At 45.3% G+C, this 24,392-nt stretch overlaps 1 long non-coding RNA gene across 1 annotated transcript in view; it reads right to left on the reverse strand.

Moving 5' to 3' along the window:
- LOC139009878 (uncharacterized) overlaps positions 1–20,569 on the reverse strand; it is a 32,694-nt gene extending 12,125 nt beyond the window's left edge. Inside the window, exons 1-3 of the long non-coding RNA XR_011471455.1 lie at positions 20,399–20,569; positions 6,154–6,218; positions 2,782–3,307 (exon numbers count right to left, since the gene is read on the reverse strand). This is a non-coding gene — a long non-coding RNA (uncharacterized lncRNA). The remainder of the gene's footprint in view (positions 1–2,781; positions 3,308–6,153; positions 6,219–20,398) is intronic.
- Between the last annotated feature and the right edge of the window lie 3,823 nt (positions 20,570–24,392).

Here is a 24,392-nt window from a genome sequence, read left to right on the forward strand (position 1 = left end):
GGCCCAAGGGGAGTGGGTGGATCAGCACCCCAGCTCCCGTGCCCCTCAGGTAGATGACTCTCAGGGGCTCCTGGACTTCCCTAGAGGGATTAAACTTACCCACGGAGGTAACGCTCTGGCCCGTGCATCCTTCAGTGGCCGACTTCTCTTCCCTGCATTGCATCCCTAGTCTCTACTGAAGCTACTTCCTAAGTATTCGACTCACCTTCAAATTCTCATCTCGGTATCTGCTTCTGGGGGAATTCAAATGAAGACTCTCAAAGGAGATTATTAAGTCTATTCAACTTGAACTTGGGTAAGTGTGTGTGTGTGTGTGTGTGTGTGAGAGAGAGAGAGAGAGAGAGAGGGGAAATCACAATTTAGAAAGGCATAAACTTGGCAAAGACTTGGCATTGCTCCAACACAAGACTTTGCCTTGATGTCTCCTATAGCCCTGGACTGGGAACCCCGGTAGAGTTATCTGTCCTAGAAATTGCTGATTTGTGATTTTAAAAAATAGTTTATTGATTTTTAGAGAGAGAAAGAAACATCAATGTGAGAGTGTAACATCGATTCCTCCTGCACACCCCCTACTGGGGATCAGGCCCACAACCCAGGCATGTGCCCTAACCAGGAATCGAACCAGCAACACCTCATGGCATGGGACGATGTCCAACTGCCCAACTGACTGAGTCACACCAGCCAAGGCTGATTTGTGATTTGAAGCAGAGGAAGAAAAGCTAAAGAATTGTGTTTGAGCCCTGTGGGTATGGCTCAGTGGTTGAGCACCGACCTATGAACCAGGAAGTCATGTTTTGATTCCCGGTCTAGGCACATGCCTGGGTTGTGGGCTCGATCCCTAGTGGGGGGCGTGCAGGAGGCTGCTGATCATTGATTCTCTCTTATCATGGATGTTTCTATCTCTCTCTCCCTTCCCCTTCCTCCCTGAAATCAATAAAAATATGTTAAAAAAAAGAATTGTGTTTGCCATCAACCCAGAATTGCTAATATTTTAAACTTATTTCTTTTAATATTTGGAAGCAGTCGTGGAGTTGGCAACTCCCCATCTCCCTTCAGTTTGCACCTGGATGGAACCACAGATGTTTCTGAGCGCAAGGAGCAAATGCACATCCGTTGTGTACCCACTGACACCATCCAAGAATTTTCATTTTCTGACTCCTCTTTGGAAATGACAAGGCTGCCAATAACTGTAAAAGGCTGAGCAATTTCTTTGCCAAACACAAGTTCAACTGGGAGAAAACTGCCTGCCTCCCAGCTTAGGAGCACCTGCGTTGCTTAGCACCACACCTGGCTTGGCTGCTCTGAGGGGGGGCGGGGGTTAAGGGGTGGGTGGGGTATAATGGAGTGTCATGTGCCCTCCTGAGTCATGGCCTCCCTGAAGGCACACATCACAGTCAGAGGCCGCCAGCTTTCAGCGCTCCTGCTCGGGCCACTGACTTCCACAGAAGCCAGGACTGGAATCTCTGACTCTTCATGGGTGTTGGTAAGGAAACAGGAGCAGAAGGTGGATTCTTTTTTATTGCACAGAAGTTGGCTGGCTTTCAAGGCAAACGCTTTTTAAGACAAATGCTTGATTCGGCTTTGGGCAGACGTTTCTCGGGGTTCTGCTCACTCTCAGAGCAATTTGACAGGGAGATCAACCGGGGCTTGGCAGTACTTCGGGAACATTTGAATGGGGGGAGCGGCGGGGGGGGGGGGGGGGGGCGGGAGCGGCGGGGGGGGGGGGGGCGGGGAACCAAGGCCCTGCAGTCACCATCGTGGATTTGGGGAAATGGCCAGGCTGTGAGAGGAGATAGGAGACTAATCCTGTGGAAATGGTCAACTGTAGCAGAAGACTTACACAACCTGGTGTGGGCTGAGAAATCTGCAGGTGTACAATTAAAATGTACTCTCTCCATTCAAACAGATTTATAGCCCTGACCGGTTTGGCTCAGTGGGTAGAGCATCGGCCTGCGGACTGAAAGGTCCCAGGTTCGATTCCGGTCAAGGGCATGTACCTTGGTTGCGGGCACATCCCCAGTAGGGAGTGTGCAGGAGGCAGCTGATCGATGTTTCTCTCTCATTGATGTTTCTAACTCTCTATCCCTCTCCCTTCCTCTCTGTAAAAAAATCAATAAAATATATTTAAAAAAACAGATTTATTAGCCGTTTCTTACAGATACAATACTCAAGTAGCAGGAATATTGTTGTCAACCAGAACTAGAACCATCCCCCAGCTTCTTCAAGATAACCTACTACCTGCTCACACCTGCGACCTTCACAGGGCCACCCAGGGGTCCTGGAGCCACCTTGCTTATAGGGAGGTGCCTGGGAGTTTCCATCACTTCCCCTCTCTGGGCATCCAATCACTGATGGGTTTAGGAGTCTGTTATGAACGGGATGTTTGTGTTCCCCCAAATTCAGAGGTTGGAGTCCTAACCCCCCATGTGACTGTATTTGGAGAATGGGACTTTAAGGCGGTAATTAGGGTTACATGATGTCATAAGGGTGAGGTCCTGATCTCATAGGACCGGTGTCCTTATAAAAAGAGACACCAGAGAGCTCGCACACTCTGTCTCCACACATACACGAGGAAAGGCCACAGTGAGAGGGCAGCCACCTACACCTCAAGGGGAGCCCTCACTGGACATTCCTCCTGCTGGCACCTTGATCGTGGACTTTCTAGCCTCCAGAACTGTGAGAAAAGAAATTTCTCCTACTTACGTCCGTGGTACCTTGTTACAGCAACTCTAACAGTTGGAGCCCAAAAGCCCAGGCCCCTTTGCCTGGGGTGTAACTTACGTTCCAGAATTGTCTGCTGGATCAGGCTGAGTTCAGGACTTCTGCTGACATTGCATCCTTGTGTGGCTTCTTTCCTTTCCCTGTTGTGCTTTCTCCGCAGCCTCCATAGTGACGCTGGGAGAGCTTCCTAATAAATCACTTGCATCTGAATCCCTGTCTCAGGTTCTGCTTTTGGGAACATCAGACCGAAGAGATCAGGGAGGCAGAGCTTGCCAAAGGCCACCTCCGTTCTGAGCTGAGGATGCAGAAACGGCCAGGACATTAATTCAACTTGCAGAGCTCTGGTGATTTCTACTAACAGGAGTCCCAGTTCTCCTTGGGTATGAGTTAGTTAAGCGATTTTAGCTGCTACAATAGGCAAGTCCTGAAATCTCAGTGGCTCAGCACAATGAAGGCTGATTTCTCACTCGTGTGCCACCCGAGGCAGGCTGGGCGTCCTCTTCCATCTGGTGGCTGCAGGAAACGGAACACGTGGTTTCCAAGATTGTTAGGCGGAGGAGGGATACCAGTTCTCCACTGCTTCCGTCTGGAAACGGCAGACATCATGTTGTTCATAGTTCATTGGTCAAAACTAGTCCTATGACCCTAATCAACGTGCAAGGCATATTGGGATATATCGAAGAGCACATGGGATAGTTGGGGAAGCACAGTTTGTTCTGACAGTGGAGTTGCACCTGGTACAAGGATTAGATTCCACAGGAAGTGAGATTGCAAAAACTGTATGTGGCCCATACTGCCTTTCCAAATATTTTCGGAAGGCAACCTCAATCTGACTAGTAGACTCCTATTGTGTTTTATTACAGAAAATAATTAATAAAAGAAAAAGGACTCTCTCATTTCTCAGGCTAAAATTAATCAATGCTTCTAAAATTTTGAAATTCTGCTCATAAAACAAAACTAAAATTTGAATGCACTTTTGTGAATTTCAATGAGAAGGCATATATTTGGCTTGAAAAAGAAGCTGAATTATACCCCAAAAGTACTAACCATAAAAGAAAATGTTGACAAATTAGACTTCATTAAGATTAAGAAATTGTCTTCCCCAAAAGACCCCACTGAGTGGCCTGGTGGGTGTGGCTCAGTGGGTTGGCGTGCACTGGAAGGTTGTGGGTTCAAATCCTCATCCGGGCACATACCCAGGTTGCAGGTTCAATCCCCAGTCTGGGTGCATACAGGAGCAACAATGCATCTCTCACACTGATGTTTCTCTCTCTATTTCTCCCTCCCTCCCTCTCTAAAATCAATTAAAAAAAAAAGAGACCCCATTGAGAGAATGCAAAGTCAAGCCATGGAATGGGAGAAGATACAGGCAGTCCTCGGGTTATGTTGGACGTACATTGTTTCATGGTTATGTCGCCATCTCCCATTTATTTATAAAAAAATAGTTCTGTCATTTCGACGTATGTACATATGTGCTTTATGTTGTTTGTTATTTACTGTATTTACCACAAGTAAAGGTCAGGAATTTTATCTTTCTTTTAAATTTTTTTTACTGTTTCATTTCATTACTGCTGTGTATGTGCTCCATGTGAGTGACGTAGGTGCTTATGTAGGTGAGTTACAGCGAAAATCGTGTAACGTCGCACCATAGAATGGATTGCCGACATAACCCGAGGACCTACTGTATTTGCATTGCATATAGTCTCAAAGGACTCATATTCAGACTACATTAAGAGCTCCCACAAATCAATAAGACAGATAACTAAAACACAAAATGGGCAAAAGGCCTGAACAGGCTGGGTGATTCTGCTTCAGGTTGTGGATTGGCTAGACTTAGTTGGTGCCAAGTTGAGGGCTGGGTTTACTCTGTCCCACGTTGGTTATTTCTGTGGCTCAAGATAAAGGTGAAGCAACTGCCTGGGACATGTTCTCCTCCTAATAAGAGAGTGTAAGAGCTAAACTAAGGCATGTAGGCACATTTAAATCCTTTGTTTACATCGCCAACATCCCATTGACCAAAGCAAGACAATGTGGTGGGAAAATATACTATATCCACAGAGGGAGGGCATTATGGTCACACCCAAAGGGGATAGATGTGCTGCATTTTTTGTTTGTTTGTTTTTGTTAATCCTCACCCAAGGATATTTTTCCCATTGATTTTTTAAGAGAGAGTGGAAGGGGGGAGGGGAGAGTGAGAGAGAAACATTGATGTGGGAGAGACACATTGATTGGTTGCCTCCTTCACCTGCCCTGACTGGGACCAGGGATTGAACCTGCAACCCAGGTATGTGCCCTTGACTGGGAATCAGACCAGAGACCCTTCTATGCGTGTGCTGATGCTCTAACCACTGAGCACATTGGCCAGAGCTGTACTGCATTTCTTGAAATGCAGTCCCATCTACCAAAGCTGTCATGATTAGGTTATGGGAGGAGGAAGGTCCTCACCCAATGGGAAGCATGTTGTAGAGATGACATCTTTGTTAGCCCTGGATCCAGCCATGCTTAGAACCGCACTCACACTTGGACTTCTCAGAGTCACCGATCAATACATTCCCTGCCATTTCTCTCTCTCTCTCTCTAAATATATACTTAACATTTTATATATAGATTTAACATTTTAAAAAATTGATTTTAGAGAGGGAGAAAGAGAGGGAGAAATATATATATATATATCTTTCTAAATATATATGTTTAACATTTTATATATACATTTAACATTTAAAAATTGATTTTAGAGAGGGGCAAAGAGAGAGAGAGAGAGAGAGGGAGAAATATATATATATATATATACATTTATATATATATATATATATATATATATATATATATATATATATATATTAGAGGCCTGATGCACGAAATTCATGCAAGGGGCTCGGCCCTCACAGCTTTGGCTGGTCCCCGCAGCCCCTCACAGCCTCGGCTTCATCTGGAAGGTCGTCTGGATGGTCGTTTTGCTGTTAGGTCTCATTAGCATATTAGCTCTTTATTATATAGGTTACACACACACACACACACACACACATATATATATATATAGAGAGAGAGAGAGAGAGAGACAGACAGACAGACAGACATCGATGTGAGAGAGATATTAATTGGTTGGCCTGACAGGGGGTTGTGGGAAGCCACCTATTTTCAGAGAGGTGTGGACAAGGAACCCGGAAGGCTGGTGACCCTTGAAGCCCTGGCAAAGGTCAGGGCTGTGCACCCATTGTTAGTCCAGACAATGGTAGCTGAAGCAACTTCCCCATTTATTATTATGTAAATCCTTGCTTGTGGGCTAGTCTGCCTGTTACTGGAAATTGCCTGCCTAAGGGCTATGGGTGTATCCCAAACCAATAAAAGGTTGACGAGGCCTGAGCACCAGCCGAAGTCCTTCCCTTGAGTTGGACTTGCCCACCTGGCTCCCCAATATTTCCAAATTATTACTTGTCTTGTCTCTTTCATTTGTGTGTGGCCCTCTTCCAGATCCTGAACGCTGAACCACGCGGGACCTGGGGGGAAATACAAACAAACATATATACAAATTTAGACAGGGGGTCAAACCAGAAACCCAGGTATGTGCCCTGACCAGGAATTGAACCCGAGATCTTCTGGGTGCACAGGAGGATATTCAAACGCACTGAGCCACACAGGCCTGGGTGCCACTTCCCTTTCTGATTGAGCTATTTTAAATCAGAATTCTGTCCCCTACAACCACATGACTCCCAACATGCACGCTCCCTCACACTATATTAGGGTGCCCATCTCCTCTCATCAGGAACGGCACTGGGTGCTAATATTCTTTTTAGTTTTTGCCCATTTTCCAGGTGAACATGGTACCTTATTCACCAGCAATGATGACCTTCTTCATTTGCTTACTGGTCATTTGCTTTTCTCTTGTGTGAACTGGACTTGGCCCCCTTTGGAATGTGCTGATTGTTCAGGTTGGAGTTGGGTTTGCAGCAGGAAGACATTTCCTAGTGTTCTGAGCACTGAGATGGCTTTTGCTGTTGATTATAACATCCCTCCAGGCTGAGAGTGTTTCTACCTTCATTTCAACATTTTCCGTTGAAGTGAGCACAGGACGGCCTGTGTCACCTTTCCCGAGCAGCCTCCATAAATGCTATCTCGGGGTAGAGAGCTGGAGTGAGAAAAGACGGGTGAGACAGCTGTCACAGGAGACCCGGAAAGTGGCATCATATTTCACAATTTCACGGTGGCTGCTCTTTGGATGTGAGACACCTTCCTAGGAGAAATCTCATGCTTGAAAGAGAATTTGACTATTTTAAAACATCTGAGTATATAAATCCAACCAATTTCCAGGCGAGGAGAGCAGCACAGAAAGGGGAACTTTTTTGAGGGAAACTTTTTCCGCTGTCGTTTAGAGATCTGAGAATCTGGGAACCTGGGCGCTTAGTTCCTAACTCTTAGGGGAGGCAGGGGAGTGTAGTGGTTGGAATCCTTGCTCCTGAAATTGGGTCCGTGGCTTAGCAGCAGCAGCAGCAGCAGCAGCAGCAGCATCACAAGATGTTCAGAATCTCAGCCCCTGCCCTGGACCTACTGAGTCAGAATCTCCTGCATGGGCTTTGGTGTATGATAACCCTGGCTTCTAATTCTGTTTGTTGGTTTTAGAATCTTGGGCAATTTCTTTAACCTTCTCTATGTCTCGGTTTTTTTATTTGCAAAATGGTACTGATAATAGAAACCAACTCATTGGGTTGTTGGGAGAGTGAAATGAACTAGCCTATTGTATTAGACAAGGTAAAGGTTCAGATGCTGTAACAAAGAGGACCCCAAATTCAGTGGCTTACAGAGCACAGTCGAGTGTTTCTCTTTCATGTAACAGTCTTCCATGAGCTGTCCAGGTTGGCAGGACCGAGCTGCTTCAGCATTGATTGTCCTTTGGGAATCCTGCTGCTTCTCATCTTGTTGCTCCGCCATTCCTTAGGGCAGCGGTTCTCAACCTGTGGGTTGCGACCCCCTTGGGGGTCGAACGACCCTTTCACAGGGGTCGCCAAAGACCATCGGAAAACACATATATAATTACATATTGTTTTTGTGATTAATCACTATGCTTTAATTATGTTCAATTTGTAACAATGAAAATACATCCTGCATAGCAGATATTTACATTACGATCCATAACAGTAGCAAAATTACAGTTATGAAGTAGCAACGAAAATAATTTTATGGTTGGGGGTCACCACAACATGAGGAACTGTATTAAAGGGTCGCGACATTAGGAAGGTTGAGAACCACTGTTTATATATGTGTTTTCCGATGGTCTTAGGCGACCCCTGTGAAAGGGTCGTTCGACCCCCAAAGGGGTCGCGACCCACAGGTTGGCGACCCACAGGTTGAGAACCACTGCCTTAGGGCATTGTCTTCTCTGATAGGTTGAGACTGGGTCACAGGCACATCTACATTCCACTTCTTGAGCAAGACATTCATCACTCTGGGTCACGTTTCACCGGCAAGACCTTCCTCATCTGGCCACACCCAAGAGAGGCTGGGAAATGTAGTCTCCAACTGGACACCCCCATACCAGCTCTTCGCTGAACCTGTATCAGAGTCTTCCCATGCGCCTGGCCTGATGAATTTCTGTGTGTATTATGCACCATTTTTACTGTGAGATTTCTCTTTCTGGAAGCACTTGCAACCTCTGATCCTGCCACACGCTTGTGATATACCACAGGTTGTGATATATTGCTGCCTCTGCCATGGGGCCAAGGCGATTATTCCGTTCTTCCTAATTACCTGGTCAGGAGGGAGATGCATAGTTCTGCAGCCACAGGATTTAACAGCAGTGGTGTATTTAGATGATTTCCCCATGTGTGAGAGGCTGATTAGCTACATTTGCTAAGTACCTAACAGCTGCTATTAGTCTTTGATAATCTTAATCCCCAAAGTAGCTTGGTGGCGGAAAAGCCATTCTCCCGTTTTTCCCTGCCCAGGTTCCCAGAGGGCAAATATTTGCTCTCAGCATCTGTTTGTTAGAGACCAGAAAGGAATGGTCTCTGCATCCTGAAGATTTCTAGCCACGGGGGTTAGTAACGGAGCCCATATTTGGCTGAAAGATTAAACTCTGAGGTTAAAATTGCTCTGACCCCATCCCGGGGTGAACGGATTATGTTCTCTCAAAGCATTTGCTCTTAGAAATGAGCCTGGGAGAAGCAGTGTTTCTCTCTCCGTATTCAATAGCAATTAACTTTTTTTGGTACTTAATTAGAAATCAGTTGCTACCTAACTGCAAGGGAGGCTGGGAAATGTTTAACTGGGCCGCCATGTTCCTGGCGACTGTTCTATTACTTTGGAAGAAAAGGGAAATGGATTTGGGACAAGGAGTATGATCCAGAGAGCCAGTGGGTATGAAGAGGTGGGAACAAGAGTGGTTCTAGCCTGGCTGGCGTGGCTCAGTGGTTGAGCATCAACCTATGAACTAGGAGGTCATGGTTCCATTCCCAGTCAGAGTACATGCCTGGGTTGCAGGGTCGATCCTGACCAATGATTCTCTCATCATTAATCTCTCTCTCTCTCTCTCTCTCTCTTTTTCTCTATCTTTCCCTTCCTCTCTGAAATGTATATATATGATGTTGGCAGAGCCATGCTCCCCCTAGAACCCATAGGGGATAATTCTTTTTTGCCTTTTCCTAGCTTCTGGTGGTTTGCCTGTAGTCCACCTTGACTTGGAGCTGTAGGACTTTAATCTCTGCCTCGTTGTCACATGGTGTTCTCTCCTGGTATCTCGGTGTCTCTTCTCTCTTCTTAAAAGGACACCAGCCTTATTGGATGAAGGGCTGTCTCTACTCCAGTATGACCTCATCTTAACTAATATGACCTAAAGAGGCCATTTTCAGACATACTGGAGATTAGGACTTGAACATATCTCTCTCGAGGGACACAGTTCAACCCATTACAACCAATAACCAACAACCACAATGATGATGAACCCCTCAGTGGGATCATCTTGAAGAGACAATAACTTGATTACCTATCCTATCCTTCTCCCTGCCTCACCCCCGTCCTAGGCACCATCTGAACTCCAGAAAACTAAGATGTAGCGCTGGGAACCAAGAGAAAGCATCCTGCCAAAATGGAGAGCACCCCCGCTGGCTGAGATGAGGTTTCCACTAACACACATAATAGGAGTTTGAACTAGTCATGAAATTGTTACCAAAAAGTAGTTATATCTCTTAGGTGTCTTAATTGGGAACTGATATTCACACCCATAACATCCTCAAGGGTTCAAAAGAAGGAAGCACAAACTCCTACCATGGGGTGGCCAACAGTGGCCCACGGGCCATATTTGCTGGTTGCCTATTTTTGTAATTAAAGTTTTACTGGCACACAGCCACATCCATTCACATACTGTCTATGGCTGTTTTTATGTACGAAGTCTAACTTAGTCATTCTGATAGAGGCTGTATAGCCTGCAAAGCCAAAAATATTTATCTGGTCTTTTCCAGGAGTTTGTCAATTCTAGTCTGGATCAAGTTTTTAGACCCTCTATAATTTAAGACCTATTTTAAAAATACATACTTCACATAGCCCTAGCTGGTTTGCCCAATGGTTTGAGCGTCAGCCCAGGGACTGAAGGGTTTTGGGATCAATTCCTGGTCAAGGCCATATACCTTGGTTGCGGGCTCAATCCCTGACCCAGGTCAGGGAGAGTGCAGGAGGCAACCAATCACTGTGTCTCTCTCATATCCATGCTTCTCTCTCTCTCTTCCTCTCCCTCCCTCCCACTCTCTCTAAAACTCAATGGGAAAATATCCTTGGGTGAGGATTAAAAAAAAAAAAAGAAAAGAAAAGAAAAGAAAAGAAATATATATATACTAGAGGCCCGGTGCATGAAATCGTGCAAGGGGGGGGGGGTGCCCTCAGCCCAGCCTGCACCGTATCCTATCCAGGACCCCTCAGGGGATGTCCAATCCTGAGGATCGGGTCTAAACCTGCAGTCAGACTTCCCTCTCACAATCCGGGACTGCTGGCTCCTAACTGCTCACCTGCCTGCCTGCCTGATCACCCCTAACTGCCCCCCCCCGCCAGCCTGATCACCCCTAACCACCTCTGCCTGCCAGCCTGATCGCCCCCAACTGCCCCCCACTGCTGGCCTGGTCACCCCTAACTGCCCCCCCACCGGCCTAGTTGCCCCTCACTGTCTCCCCTGCTGGCCTGGTTGCCCCCAACTGCCCCCCACTCCTGGCCTGGTCGTCCCTAATTGCTACCCCTGCCAGCCTGGTTGCCCCTCACTGCCCCCCCCCCCCCCCCCCCTCCCCACTGGCCTCCCTGCTGGCCTGGTTGCCCCATGCAGCCTGCTGTTCGGTCATTGCGTGAGGGTGTCCCAACCAATTTGCATGTTACCCTTTTATTAGTATAGATGTGTGTGTGTGTGTGTGTGTGTGTGTGTGTGTGTGAGATACACAAAGTCCTCTAAGCCATCAGCTCTACCTTTTTTTGTTTGTTACTGACATAATTAGTAGGGAATCAAGAATCTGCCTGTTCCCAGTCTCCAGAGGAGGACAATTGGGTAGTAAACATGGAATGTCAGCCTAAATGCATCCTAAAAGTTGGCGAATTGTGGGTACATCTGCTTTAGCAATGTGAGTACAGATGATTCCTATTTTCACTCAATGCATATGTGACTTAACGTCTACTTATTGAAAGCTTAGAGACCAAAAATACTCTTATGCAAATGAGTGTTATTAAACACTGTAGGCTTTGCCAAACACCCCACAACAAATTAAATTGGAAATAACAAGCTAAACCCACAGTAATTTATCATTAGCTAAACAAAAAGAACAGCATTTGAAAATCACAGCCAACTCAAGACAACACAAAGACACAATATTCCTTCATGAAATTATAAAAATTCCAAATTTTCTGTAATGCTGTGAGATATTATTTGGCAGCCAGACTTCTAGGTGGAATACCAAACTGGAGTGCTCAATAAACTATAGTAATTTTCTATTTTTAAAATTAATTAGTTAAGTAAATTAATTAAAAATTTTTGTTGATCCTCACCCAAGGATATTTTTTTCCTCAATTTTAAGAGAGAGTGGAAGGGCAGGAGAGAATGAGAGAGAAACATTGATGTGAGAGAGACACATAGATTGGTTTCCTCCGGAATATACCCCAACTGGGGCCAGGAATCGAACTTGCAACCCAGGAATTGAACCAGAGACCTTTTGGTGTGCAGACTGATGTTCTAACCCCTGAACCATACCAGCCAGGCAATATAATACCTTTCTATTTAGTTTATGAACACTATGTTTGAGTAAGTCTTAATGGCTTGCTTAACATTGGTGTAATGGAGATCTGTTGCACTTGTCCAACATCCATTCCTCTTTCTGCTGTCAACAACGCCTTTCTTCTGCATTTCCTTTGGGGAATTATTGTCCCATTCTTAGCCATGTGGTTTGAGAAGGGCCAACTTTAGAATTGGGCACGTGACCAAGATTGTCCAATCAGTGTGTTTTATCTCTTTGCCGATAGTTCAACCATGAGCACACATCTCAAACCAAGCCAATAAGACTTAATCCCAGGATTTTTGTCATAGTTGCTAAGCTTGGAGAATAAAATTTTTTTTTTAAATATATTTTATTGATTTTTTACAGAGAGGAAGGGAGAGGGATAGAGAGTTAGAAACATCGATGAGAGAGAGACATCGATCAGCTGCCTCCTGCACACTCCCCACTGGGGATGTGCCCGCAACCAAGGTACATGCCCTCGACCGGAATCGAACCTGGGACCCTTCAGTCCGCAGGCCGACGCTCTATCCACCGAGCCAAACCGGTCAGGGCAAAATTGCCTACAACAGGGACAGCTAATGAAGATAACACAAAGGGAAACAGGGCGGAGACTAGAAAGAGACACATTCCTAACATAGTTTGAGCACCTGGATCCAGCCAAGCCTGAAGCCAACATGTGACACTCTCTTAAGAACCAAAGAAGAGATTTGCACATTTGCAGCCCCTCAATCCCATACCCTGAAAATCTATAACCTAAACATGCCAATAAATGCCACAATTTATAAATGAGCTTTTATGTTGAAAAAATAAATCCCAGATGGAATTTTTATCCTTTGGTGTTGGCAGTTGAAATTCAATTCCATTTCTTCTTTCTGGAGTCCTTATGAGAGAAAACAAATCTACCTCTTCACTTAAGCCACTTTTTAAAAAAAAATATTTTTAAAAATATATTTTATTGATTTTTTACAGAGAGGAAGGCAGAGGGATAGAGAGTTAGAAACATCGATGAGAGAGAAACATCGATCAGTGGCCTCCTGCACACCCCCTACTGGGGATGTGCCCACAACCAAGGTACATGCCCTTGACCGGAATCGAACCCGGGACCCTTGAGTCCGCAGGCCAACGCTCTATCCACTGAGCCAAACCAGTCAGTGCTAAGCCACTTTTCTGATGGGATATGAACTCATAATGTTAGGCTTTGGTATGTGATAATAAATAATAGAAATCCATCACCCAGACAAGCGAGCGTGAGCGAGGGAGTGAGCGAGCGAGAGAGAGATCAGTGTCTGTGATTTGAGAGGCAACTTGACAGCGATTTTTCAGTTCTTCCAAGCTGTTCCACACAGACAAAGCTTGGCAAACATGTACTTCACGTTTCCTGGCTGCTTCTATTTATTTCCAAGGGCTGTCATAACAAAGAACCACAGACTCAGGGGCTTAAACAACAGCAATCAATTGTCTCCCAATTCTGGAGGCTGGGAGTCTGGGCCCAGGGGTTGGCACGGTTGGTTCCTTCTGAGTGCGGTGAGAAGAATCCGTTCCATTCCTCCCTCCCGACTTTTGGTGATTTTCTGGCATCGGCCCCACCACAAAAAATCCCCAGACCAAGCTCTTTTCTTCCCCGCCCCTCCTGCTTTATTGAGGTATAATTGATAAATAAAGCTGCATATATTTAAAGTGTACAATGGGATGACTTGATATTCATATACTTTGTGAAATAATTACCACAACCAAGCTAATGAGCAAATATCCATCACCCCACATATTTTTAAAATGGTGAGAACACTTAAGATATACTCTCTTAGCAACTTTCAAGTACACAACACAGTCTTATTAACTATAGTTGCCATGCTGTACATGATATTTCCAAGACTTATAACTGAAGGCTTGTACCCTTTGACCAGCATCTCCCCATCCCTCACCCCAGCTCCTGGTAACCACTGTTCTACTCTGCGTTTGAGTTTGACATTTTTTTTTTAAGGTTCCACATATAAGTGAGATCATACAGTATTTTCTTCCTCTGTCTGGCTTATCTCACTTAGCGTAATGCCCTCCAGGTCCATACTTGTTGTGTCCAAGATGTTTCCATGTCTCAGATAAGGGTGCAATGAGCAGGGAGGTGCAAATATCTCTTTGAAATACTGACTTCATTTTCCTTAGACCAGTGGTTCTCAACCTGTGGGTCGCGACCCCTTTGGGGGTCGAACGACCCTTTCACAGGGGTCACCTAAGACCATCGGAAAACACATATATAATTACATATTGTTTTTGTGATTAATCACTATGCTTTAATTATGTTCAATTTGTAACAATGAAATTGGGGGTCACCACAATATGAGGAATTGTGTATTAAAGGGTCGTGGCATTAGGAAGGTTGGGAACCACTGCTTTAGACAAATACCCAGAGGAGGGGTTACTGTTCTCCATAGTGGTTGCACCAATTTACATTCCCACACGAGTGCAAAAGGGTTCCATTTTCTCTAGATCCACACCAACACTTACTAGTATTTCTTGCCCTTTTGAGAAAAGCGAGGTTCCTTTTCTTTTTCTCGGGAGCCATTTCAGAGCTCCATGAGATTTCTGTCCTGCTCTCCCCCAGCGACCTCAGTTACTGAGTCACAATCCTCTTCCTACCCTCTGGATATGTGGGTGCCACACCGTCACCAGTTTCAACATTGAAATCCAGCTTTGAGCGAGGGCCCCTCTGCTTTCCAGGTGACCATAGTACAGAGTGAAGAAAAGCTGCAATTTTTCTAAAGGAGCTTTGCTTCACAAGGACATAGATAGAAAGCAAAAACAAACAAACAAACAAACAAACAAAAACAACAACAACTAAGGATAATGCAATCCACATAAAAAATAAAAGCTCTCAAAATGGAGTTTTCCCATCCTTATATTTTACCAAAGTCTGGGCTGACACAGGTGTGGTCACCTGTCTGCTTTCTTAGCACCCATCTCTCTCAGACACCCAGACCCTGGTGGCAGGAATGCCAGGTGCTGCGCACCTCTGCACCAGGGTTTCCAGCTTTTGCTGAAGGAGGAGAGAGAGGTTGTTGCGCACAGAAATCTGGGAGCCCATGGAGGAAATGGAGGGGTGTCTTGGATGCTTGTTGTAGCAGGGCTCTTTTTAAAAATATTTTTAAAAAATATTTTTAAATTGATTTTAGAGAGGAAGGGAGAAGGAGAAAGAGAAACATCGATGATGAGAGAGAATTATTGGTTGGCTGCCTCCTGCACACCCCACACTGGGGATTGCGCTTGCAACCTGGGCATGTGCCCTGACTGGGAATCGAACCATGACCTCCCGGTTCATAGGTTGACCTTCAACTACTGAGAGCCAGCCAGGCTGCTAGCGGGGTTCTTGAACAGGTTCTGAGACTATGTGGAGATGAATTGGAAGATGTTTTCCTGAGACTTTGGGATACTGAGGACCATGTTGCTTTGGGGCCTAGGTGACACAATGCAAAGCCTCATTATGGAATGGAAGAGGGTGCACACATTTGATGCCCAGCAGAGCCGAACACTGAACACCAAGATTTGTAGTGGAGAATTTGGAGCACTTTATCGGCAGGGTGCCGGGCCAGGAGAACAGGGAGCTAGCATCCAAAAGTCAAACTCTTTAATGGCTTTTAAACCAAAGGGTTTTAAAGGGAAAGGTTGAGGGTTAGGGGATAGGGGTCATGGCAGAAGCTGATTGGTTAGTTCTTGTGTGAGCTTCAGTGGCTTTCCTTAACCTGATTCATTCAGTTTCTGATGTTATCTTGTCTGATGCCTTCGTAACTGTGGTTGTGAAAGGACAGAACGGGACTGATAGCTGTGTCCCTAACCTCTCTTCCAAGAAAAAGCCACAGAATGTATCAGTTACTCAGCCTGCCCTTATCTCAGCCAATGGGAATGCAAGGAAAACAAACCTAAGGCCAAAAGTATGCTGACCACCCCCCTGTCTTTGTGTAACCATACCCTAGCTGAACCCTGCCCTTGTGTCACTAGCCCCCGGCCTTCACTCAACCAACCGGAATCGGCCAAATCAGTAGTCCGAGTGGGCCCTGAGCCCCCCCCCCCCCCCCCCCCCCGCAAGCCCTATAAAGTCTTTGTTCTTTCAAGATTTGGGGCTCTCTCGCATCCTGCCACTGTGCCAGTAATGGAGGCAGAGGGACCAAGCTCAGCTTGAATAAAGGCTCTATGCTTTTGCATCGGATTCGGCGCTCCCTGGTGGATCTTTGGGGGATCTTGAAATCTGGGCATAACAGTTGGGTGATCGAACCAGGCTGAGGAACCAAGATTCTGCAAAATACCTTATAATTGTGTGTCAGTGATGTTATCTTTAAGGTGAAAGTTAGAAATGAAACATCTTGTGATCCCTGTTATTGCTTAAGCTATCACCAGTTTATGTTTAACTGGCCTCATTTTTCTATCATCAAGCAAAATGTACTTTTCCTGGAACTTGATTTATCAGCAGATTTCTAGGACGTGACTAACATACTTTCTTAATCTTTGATTATAAGCCACGTGACAACCAAAGGAATGGAAACATTTAGTTAAAGTCTATACCTACATCTCTAGACTCTGTGATCTAATACGTAAAGGTTTACTGTTGACTGTTGGTTTCAGTGCCTCCTGCTGCAGAGCTAAGCCTGGGAGATGATATACTCTTGGAGATATTGCTGGTCCTACAATATGTAAAGCAGTTCTAGGGATGTCACCTTCACGCCCTTGCTTTTGGGAAATGGAGCTTTGGCAAGGTTGGGGAGTCTGAGACTGTGGCTGGGGATGAGGGTCTTAAAGAAAGGCGGAATGGTCCCAGGCCAGTGGTGACTCTGGCTTCCAGCTGAAAACAGCTAAACCCTCTCCAGGAATGCTTCTGTTACCAGACAGCCCCCTGAGTCAGAGGGCAAGGGCTGCCTCCTCCTTGGTTCTTATCAGTCTCATAATAAAGACTTCAGATGAGTGACAAATAGTGTTGTAGCAAAGCAAGCAAATATATTAAAAATATATTTGGCATAGAACACAAGTGGGCATCCAGCTAGTCTGAGCACCCTACCTGGTAGAAGTTTAGAGGTTTTATACTTTTCTGTCTACAGGTTTCAAAGTTTCTCTACTGGATGTCTTGGGCAACAGACTAGATTTCAAGGTCCCCCTTTTACTTTGTTGTAGCTTTCCCAGAATTTAAGAGAGCATCTGGCGATTTTATCTTGGCAAGTCCTAAGACTGCTGACTTCTTTGTTCAGTGAGTGAGAGAAAACTCCCCCTTTTTTTCCTTCTCCCTTCCTCCTTCCTGCCTTAGCAGTTCTAGGGTGATTTAAACTATATATATATATATATATATATATATATATATATATATATATATATATATATATATTAGAGACCCAATGCGCGAAATTCGTGCAAGAGTAGGCCTTCCTTCCCCTGGCTGCTGGCACTGGCTTCCCTTTGGCACCCGGGACCCAGGCTTCCCTAGAAGCCCCGGCTTCATCTGGAAGGACGTTGGGTCTAATTCGCATATTACTAATTAGCTTTTAATATATATATATCCCCCCCCCCCCCCCCCCCCCCCCTCTGGTTAGAGAGGAAAGGTATTAACCATTTGCTCTCGAGTGTCCTTGGTTGGGGAAAATAAGGTCTTGTAAGTCACAAGCTGGCTGCCTGATTAATTCAGTTCCTGACGTTATCATGTCTTGACAAGCTGCCTAAACTGTTTGGCCTTGTTTAATCTTCTTGTCTTAGTTTCCTTATTCCACTTGCCCAGGAATTTTCCTAGCTTCTTACCATCCTGCCATACTTCCCCAATCTTAAATGTCGACCCACAAGGCTCTCATGGAATGGGATCCAGTGATGGGATCTCTCTGGGGCAACAGTGGGTGAGCCTCTTGGGAAGCATTTATTCGACATCAGGAATAAGGCTCCAGTGAGTTCTTCTGTGGTCATTTAGCTCCTCATTAAAGGGTGACCAACTTGTCCTGCTTTGTCCTGGACTTCCCTGGTGTTAGCAATGCAAGTCTAGCGTCTCAGGAACTCCCTCAGCTCCAGGCAAGCCATGATTGGTTACTCTCCTCAATGATTTCATTAAATCAGAAACCACAGCAAGTCAGTCTACGTGTGTGTTAAACTTGTGCATTCATTTGTTCTAAACTATGGATTAGTTCTTGGTGGATTCTGTTGGGGTCATAGCAATAAACAAAGCCCTCATGCTTTCTACTGCATGACCCTTACCTTCGAGGAGCACACAAATGATGCATAATTGCAAATGGTGATAGTTTCTCTGATGGAGAGATTTAGGGTTTGAGGATGGAGTAGAACTTGGTTTAGAACGAGGAGTAGATAAGGCCTCTTCCAAAGGAGTATTTTGATCCTAAAGGTTCTGATACCAATTCCAATACGTGTCCCCCCCGTTCCCCTCCCACACCACAAGACAGTTCTGCAACACCAGCTGGGTGTCCCACAATTAGACTCCGTTCTGACAGCTTTACCTGGAGATACAGTATAGTGTTAGGTTCCAGAGGTTAAGGGCTCAGTCCCACAGACTGCCCCCTTTCAGATGCCAATCTTAAGGCCAGGTTGTCACCTATGCTTCTGACCAACGGGCTGTAAATCAGAGGTTGCTGAGACCCCTCCTTGGGTTTGATTAATTTGCTAGAGTTGCTCACAGAACTCAGGAAACGAGTTCACTCACTAGATTACTGGTTTATTAAAAAAGATGTTAAGGAGAGGAAGCAGGTGAAGAGGGGCATGGGGTGAGGTCCCAAGTGCAGGAGCTCTGTCCTCATGGAGCTTGGAAGTGTCCTGGTTCACCATCCTGGAAACTCTCCAAACCCAGCCCCTTTGGGTTTGTCATGTCAAACTCGCGGCCCACGGGCTGCATGTGGCCCACAACGAATATTTTTGCGGCCCAGCCAATATAACGGTATGTAAGAAACATTTTAATAAAAATTTCATAACTTAATTTTTACAATATCCTGTTATACAAAATTATTAATAATGAACTACAATGTTCGCTAATGACTGATGACTATAATCGTGTTGCATTCATTTTCCTTATGCGCCTTACGTGCAGGCGCACCATTTCTCTCCACTAATACCAGCAGCGAATATTTTAGCAGCCGATTACCACGTCATTAGTCTTGGACTGGCTTGTTTGGTGTGCGCAACAGGAAATATTTCGCTTTTGGAGATCAAGAAAAATAGGTTTATTTGCGTTACGCTAATTAATTTGTGCAGTTATTCAGTGTCTGGCAAGTTAATGTTCAAGAAAAAATATTCATTTTTATTTAAATGTTCTATTATTTTATGTTAACGATGACTCATTTATTTCAGCCCTTTGTATTCAGCATGTCTCTATTGAAAGAAACCTACGTTTCTATGAAAATTGAAGCTTTTTAAAAAATATATATTTTATTGATTTTTTACAGAGAGGAAGGGAGAGGGATAGAGAGTTAGAAACATCGATCAGCTGCTTCCTGCACACCCCCCACTGGGGATGTGCCTGCAACCAAGGTACATGCCCCTGACCGGAATCAAACCTGGGACCTTTCAGTCCCCAGGCCGACGCTCTATCCACTGAGCCAAACCGGTTAGGGCAAAGCTTTTGTTTTTTTGTGGCCCATGTAAACCTAAACCTTGTTTATTTGGCCCGTGTTAGCCTTTGAGTTTGACATGCTTGCTATGGAGGCTTCACCACATAGACATGACTGATTAAATCATTAGCCAATGATAACTGAGCCACTCTCCAGCCCCTCTCCCCTCCCCTCCCTGGAGATAAGGGGGTGGGACTAAAAGTTCCAACCTTCTAATCACATGGTTGGTTCTCCTGGCAACCAGCCCCTATCCTTAGGTGCTTCCAAAAGTCACCTACTTAGCATAACAAAAGACACCCTTATCACTGTGATCACAGAAAATTCCAAGGGTTTTAGAAACTCTGCCAGAAACTGGGATGAAGATCAAATATATACAGGGTATCCCCTACAAATGTATACACACTTTGAATGATTATAAAGTCAGTGTTTATTAACATACAGTTCATTTTCAAAATTAAATGAGTTATTAGCTGTTAAAGTGTGTATACATTTTCGGGGGGCACTCAGTATTCCTTATAAATCACAATAGCCCAGACCCTAAGCTTCCCTTTCTCGGCTTGTCAATTCCAGAAAGTGTCCATGATCTCCTGCCTGTCAATCAAGTATCTGGAATTGCCAATGGCCAGGTGCCTTATCCCCTCAGGAAATCCTCATGTCAACGCCCCCTTTCTCCTTGAGTGAGAAGTGTGGTCTCCATGGTGGCGAGGTTAAAGTTCTCTTGACTTCCTGTTACCTCATTGGGAGTATAGTTCCCCAGGACAAGAAAACAAACAAACAAACATCCCCCCCCCCCACACACACACCTTATACTTATTCTGTGTAACTCCCAGTGATTATGAATAAAGCCTATAGGGGAAATATTCCTACCTTTCCTTTCTGTCGCTCCACAATAAAGCCTCAAAGGGATTGCCATGAAGCGCTGCAGTCTAAAAAGAAGGCTCAGTATTATGTGCTGCTGACATCTGGCGAAACCGAGAGGCCTCACAGCTCCCCTCCTCACGCGGCTCCCTTGCCAAACAACCTTCCTTATCGGACAGATTGGGTGCGACGCCTGCTTCTCCCTGAGCAGAGGGTTTCACTTCCTGTCAGCCCTTGGAACGACTCCAACAAGCCAATCACACGCTCCCATTGGAACCAAGGGACACCTCACCCTCTGGTTGCTGCTGAGCCCGCCTGCACAGCCTGTTTGTTCGCTGTGTTCCGAGTGCAGTCCCCATGTGGCCCCATCTGGCTTGTAGCCTCCCCCTTCCCCCAGGCTGTGATACACGTGACCAATAAATGGTTGTTAATCTCACGTGTCCAGTGTTGGGTGCTGTGCATCTGGCCATCCCCATGACCCCGGGGTGGGAATCTCTCCCTCACCAATGGGGTGAGGGAAGCAATTAAAACAAGCAGTGGTTTTTGTTTTTCCCTCCTCCCTGCTTTCCCGCCGCCTAACATACGAAGAGGTATGACACACCCCTGTTAGAAACACTGTAGCTTTAGGCCAACAGTTTTTTAAAATATGTTTTTATTGATTTCAGAGAGAGGAAGGGAGAAGGAGAGGGAGATGGAAACATCTGTGATGGGAGAGAATCATCAATCGGCTGCCTCCTGCACGCACCCAACTGGAGATTGAGCCACAACCAGAGCATGTGTCCTGACTGGGAATCGAACTCTGACCTGGTTCATGGGTCGATGCTCAACCACTGAGCCACACCGGCCGGGCCAGGCTAACAGTTTTGAGCAGGGAGGCGGCAATCCCCATGCAGGCTGTGTGTGCCTTTGCGGGGTTGTGTCTAAGATTAGCAAGCGCCCCCCAGGTGGGAACCTATTCAGCAATAAAAATGAACAAACTTCAGGTACTCAGAATGATTTGGATAGATCTCAAGGGTTTACACAGAGAGACACAAGCCAGACTCAAAAGGTTACCTGTGGTATCATCCCATTTATGTAACAGTCTTGAAATGACAAAATTATTGAGATGAACAGATTAGTGGTTGCCGAGGGTTCAGGAAAGGGGGTGCTGTATCATTCCCAGAGTTAGCGTGAGGGAGTTCTTTCCTGGAGATGGAAGAGTTCTGTATGTGGATTGTGATGATGGTTCTACAAATTTATACATGGGATAAGCCTCCATAACAAGCATGTCAAACACACACACACACATACACAAACATATACACACACATGCACCGCACAGACACAACTAGCCTCCCAGGTGAAACTGTAGGCCATGTGCTCCCACCCCAAGCTGCAAAGCCTCTAATTTCTTAACTGCTCAATGTGAGATTGATTATGAATTTATTGATTTTGATGGAAAAAGACTCTAGTCATACTGTCGCTAGCATTGTGGACCTGTGCTTTTACAAGGTGCAAAGAAGGCCTGTGTAATGAATCCCTAGTCAACAGATATTTATTGAGTACTGACGATGTGGATAGACTGTCCATATATTCTTTTTTTAAAAAAATGTTTTTATTGATGAGAGAGAGAGAGAGAGAGAGAGAGAGAGAGAGAGAGAGAGAGAAACATCCATTGGTTGCCTCCTGCACACACCCCAATGGGAGACAGAACTCGAAACCTGGGCATGTGCCCTGACCAGAAATCAAACCCGCCACCTTCTGGTGTACTAGACAACATTCCAACCAACTGAGCCACACTGGCCAGGGTGTCTATGTATTCTTGTCCTTCAGCTATCCTATACATATCAATGGCTTCTTATGTCCCCAACTTTGACTCTGCCCGAGGGCTCTCTCTGGATGCAGGAACCCTCACTGATCACACTTGGGATTGGTTAGGCATGCGAGGGGGCATATATACCCCCGTGCGCCCTCCAGTGATACATGGGAGCTGAGGATAAATACCCCCTCACCCCTCTAGTGTAATAACTCTGAGGTATGTTTCTGCACTGTCTCCCAAAGTTTCTTAGTGCAATCAGCCCTCAGTGGTAACCTGCTCATTGATATACTGTGTTAACATAAAAATAAAAAGGGCTTTCAGCCCGGCCAGTGTGGCTCAGTGGTTGAACATCAACCTATGAACCATGAGGTCACGGTTCAATTCCTAGTCAGGGCACATGCCTGCACTGTGGGCTCCATCCCCAGTGTGGGGCATGCAGGAGGCAGCCAGTCAATGATTCTCTCTCATCATTGATGTTTCTATCTCTCCCACCCTCTCCCTTCCTCTCTGAAATCAATAAAAGTATATATATTTTAAAAAGGGCTTTTCAAAGTGAGAGGCAACAGAATTTATTGAGATCAATAGGAATAGTTATTCAAAAAATCATTAATTCAGGCAGGAGCCCAAATAATGTTTTGATTAGGAGTCAAAGGCATGGAGTATTTATAAGAAATGGAAGAGGACAATTACATAAATAGCAGGAGTGCATTTTCATTGGTGCAGATAACATAACATAATGATGTTAATTCTAAACCATGTTTTAAATTTGTAGTCCAGCAGTCATCCGTCCGGTAGTCACAATAACTGCTTTTTTGGTTGCCTTTGCAAACAGTTCTTTGGGACCAGCGGTTCTCAACCTGTGGGTCGCGACCCCTTTGGCGGTCGAACGACCCTTTCACAGGGGTCGCCTAAGACCATCCTGCATATCAGATATTTACGTTACGATTCATAACAGTAGCAACATTACAGTTATGAAGTAGCAACGAAAATAATTTTATGGTTGGGTCACAACATGAGGAACTGTATTTAAAGGGCCAGAAGGTTGAGAACCACTGTCCTCGGCCTAGCCCACAGGTTATTTTGCCCCGTTTTTAACATCCCAAGGTTTGAGGTATAGGACGGGGGAGGCAGCTCCTCTGGAATGGCAGCTCTGGCTTCATTTCAAAGTGGCCGTTTGTCTTGTTTACACCTGCATGGCTGCCTCCCTTTTCCTGTTTCCTGTCCCTCCTAGTGCATCCTGGGCCCAGCGCTCAGTAAACTGCTTGGCCTTGAATCCTTGTCTCAGGCTCTGCTCTGAAGGACCCAACTGAAGACAAAGCGTCATGCTTAGTACTGCGATGAGCAGAGGGGAAGTCAGACATACGCTCAAGGACTAAAGAAGGATATTAAAATTCATTGGGTCTTTGCCAGGTGCCAAGTGCTTTTATTTCTGTTTCCTCATTGAATGCGAACAATAACACTTACGCTTGCATTTACTTCTAAGTACTTTATATATGTTAACTCAGCCTTCACGATACTGTGAAGTATAGCTGAGGCTGGTTATTTGCAGTAGTTATGTTCTATAAATTCACTCAAACACGGAATAAGTAAATTCTGAACTGTTGCTCGTTGGGAAACATATCCATCCATCCATGCTGCCACCTATCTACCTCTACCTACACATGGATTATAATCTTAAATCCTGGCAGATTCTGTTTTCTTTACTTTACAAAAGAGAAATGAGGCTCAAAAGAGTTAAGTTACTTGCCCGAGGCCATGCCACTGACAGGTGCCAAGGTTGGATTCAAAAGCCAGAGCTTCTTGCACATCCCTGGGGCATCTCTGTATGAGACTGAAACAAAAAGGCAGAGTGTGGTCTTGTTTGCCATGAGCTGGGGCAACTCAAATTTCCTACTGCTCTGCACATGGTCAGGAACGACCACCAAAGCACCATGGTTTCGCCTTGGGAGCTGCAAATGAACTTTAGCTAGGCCATTTTGCAAATATGGCATCTGCAAGTAATGAGGACTAGCTGCATGTACTGTGATTATATACTTTTAATAGATGAAGAAATAGGTGCAGCAATTTTGAGTAACTAGTCCAAGATCACACAACCAATAAGTAGTAGTGAAAGGGAGTTTGAATGCAGGTAGCCTGATTCCAGAGGCCAGGCCTCTACCTACTGCTCTACACTGCCTCTTGATAGACCCATGTGGGAAATCACAA

Source organism: Myotis yumanensis, unplaced genomic scaffold (genome assembly GCF_028538775.1).
Source record: "Myotis yumanensis isolate MYYU_CA2020_CCGP unplaced genomic scaffold, mMyoYum1.0.hap1 SCAF_5, whole genome shotgun sequence".
NCBI lineage: Eukaryota > Metazoa > Chordata > Mammalia > Chiroptera > Vespertilionidae > Myotis > Myotis yumanensis.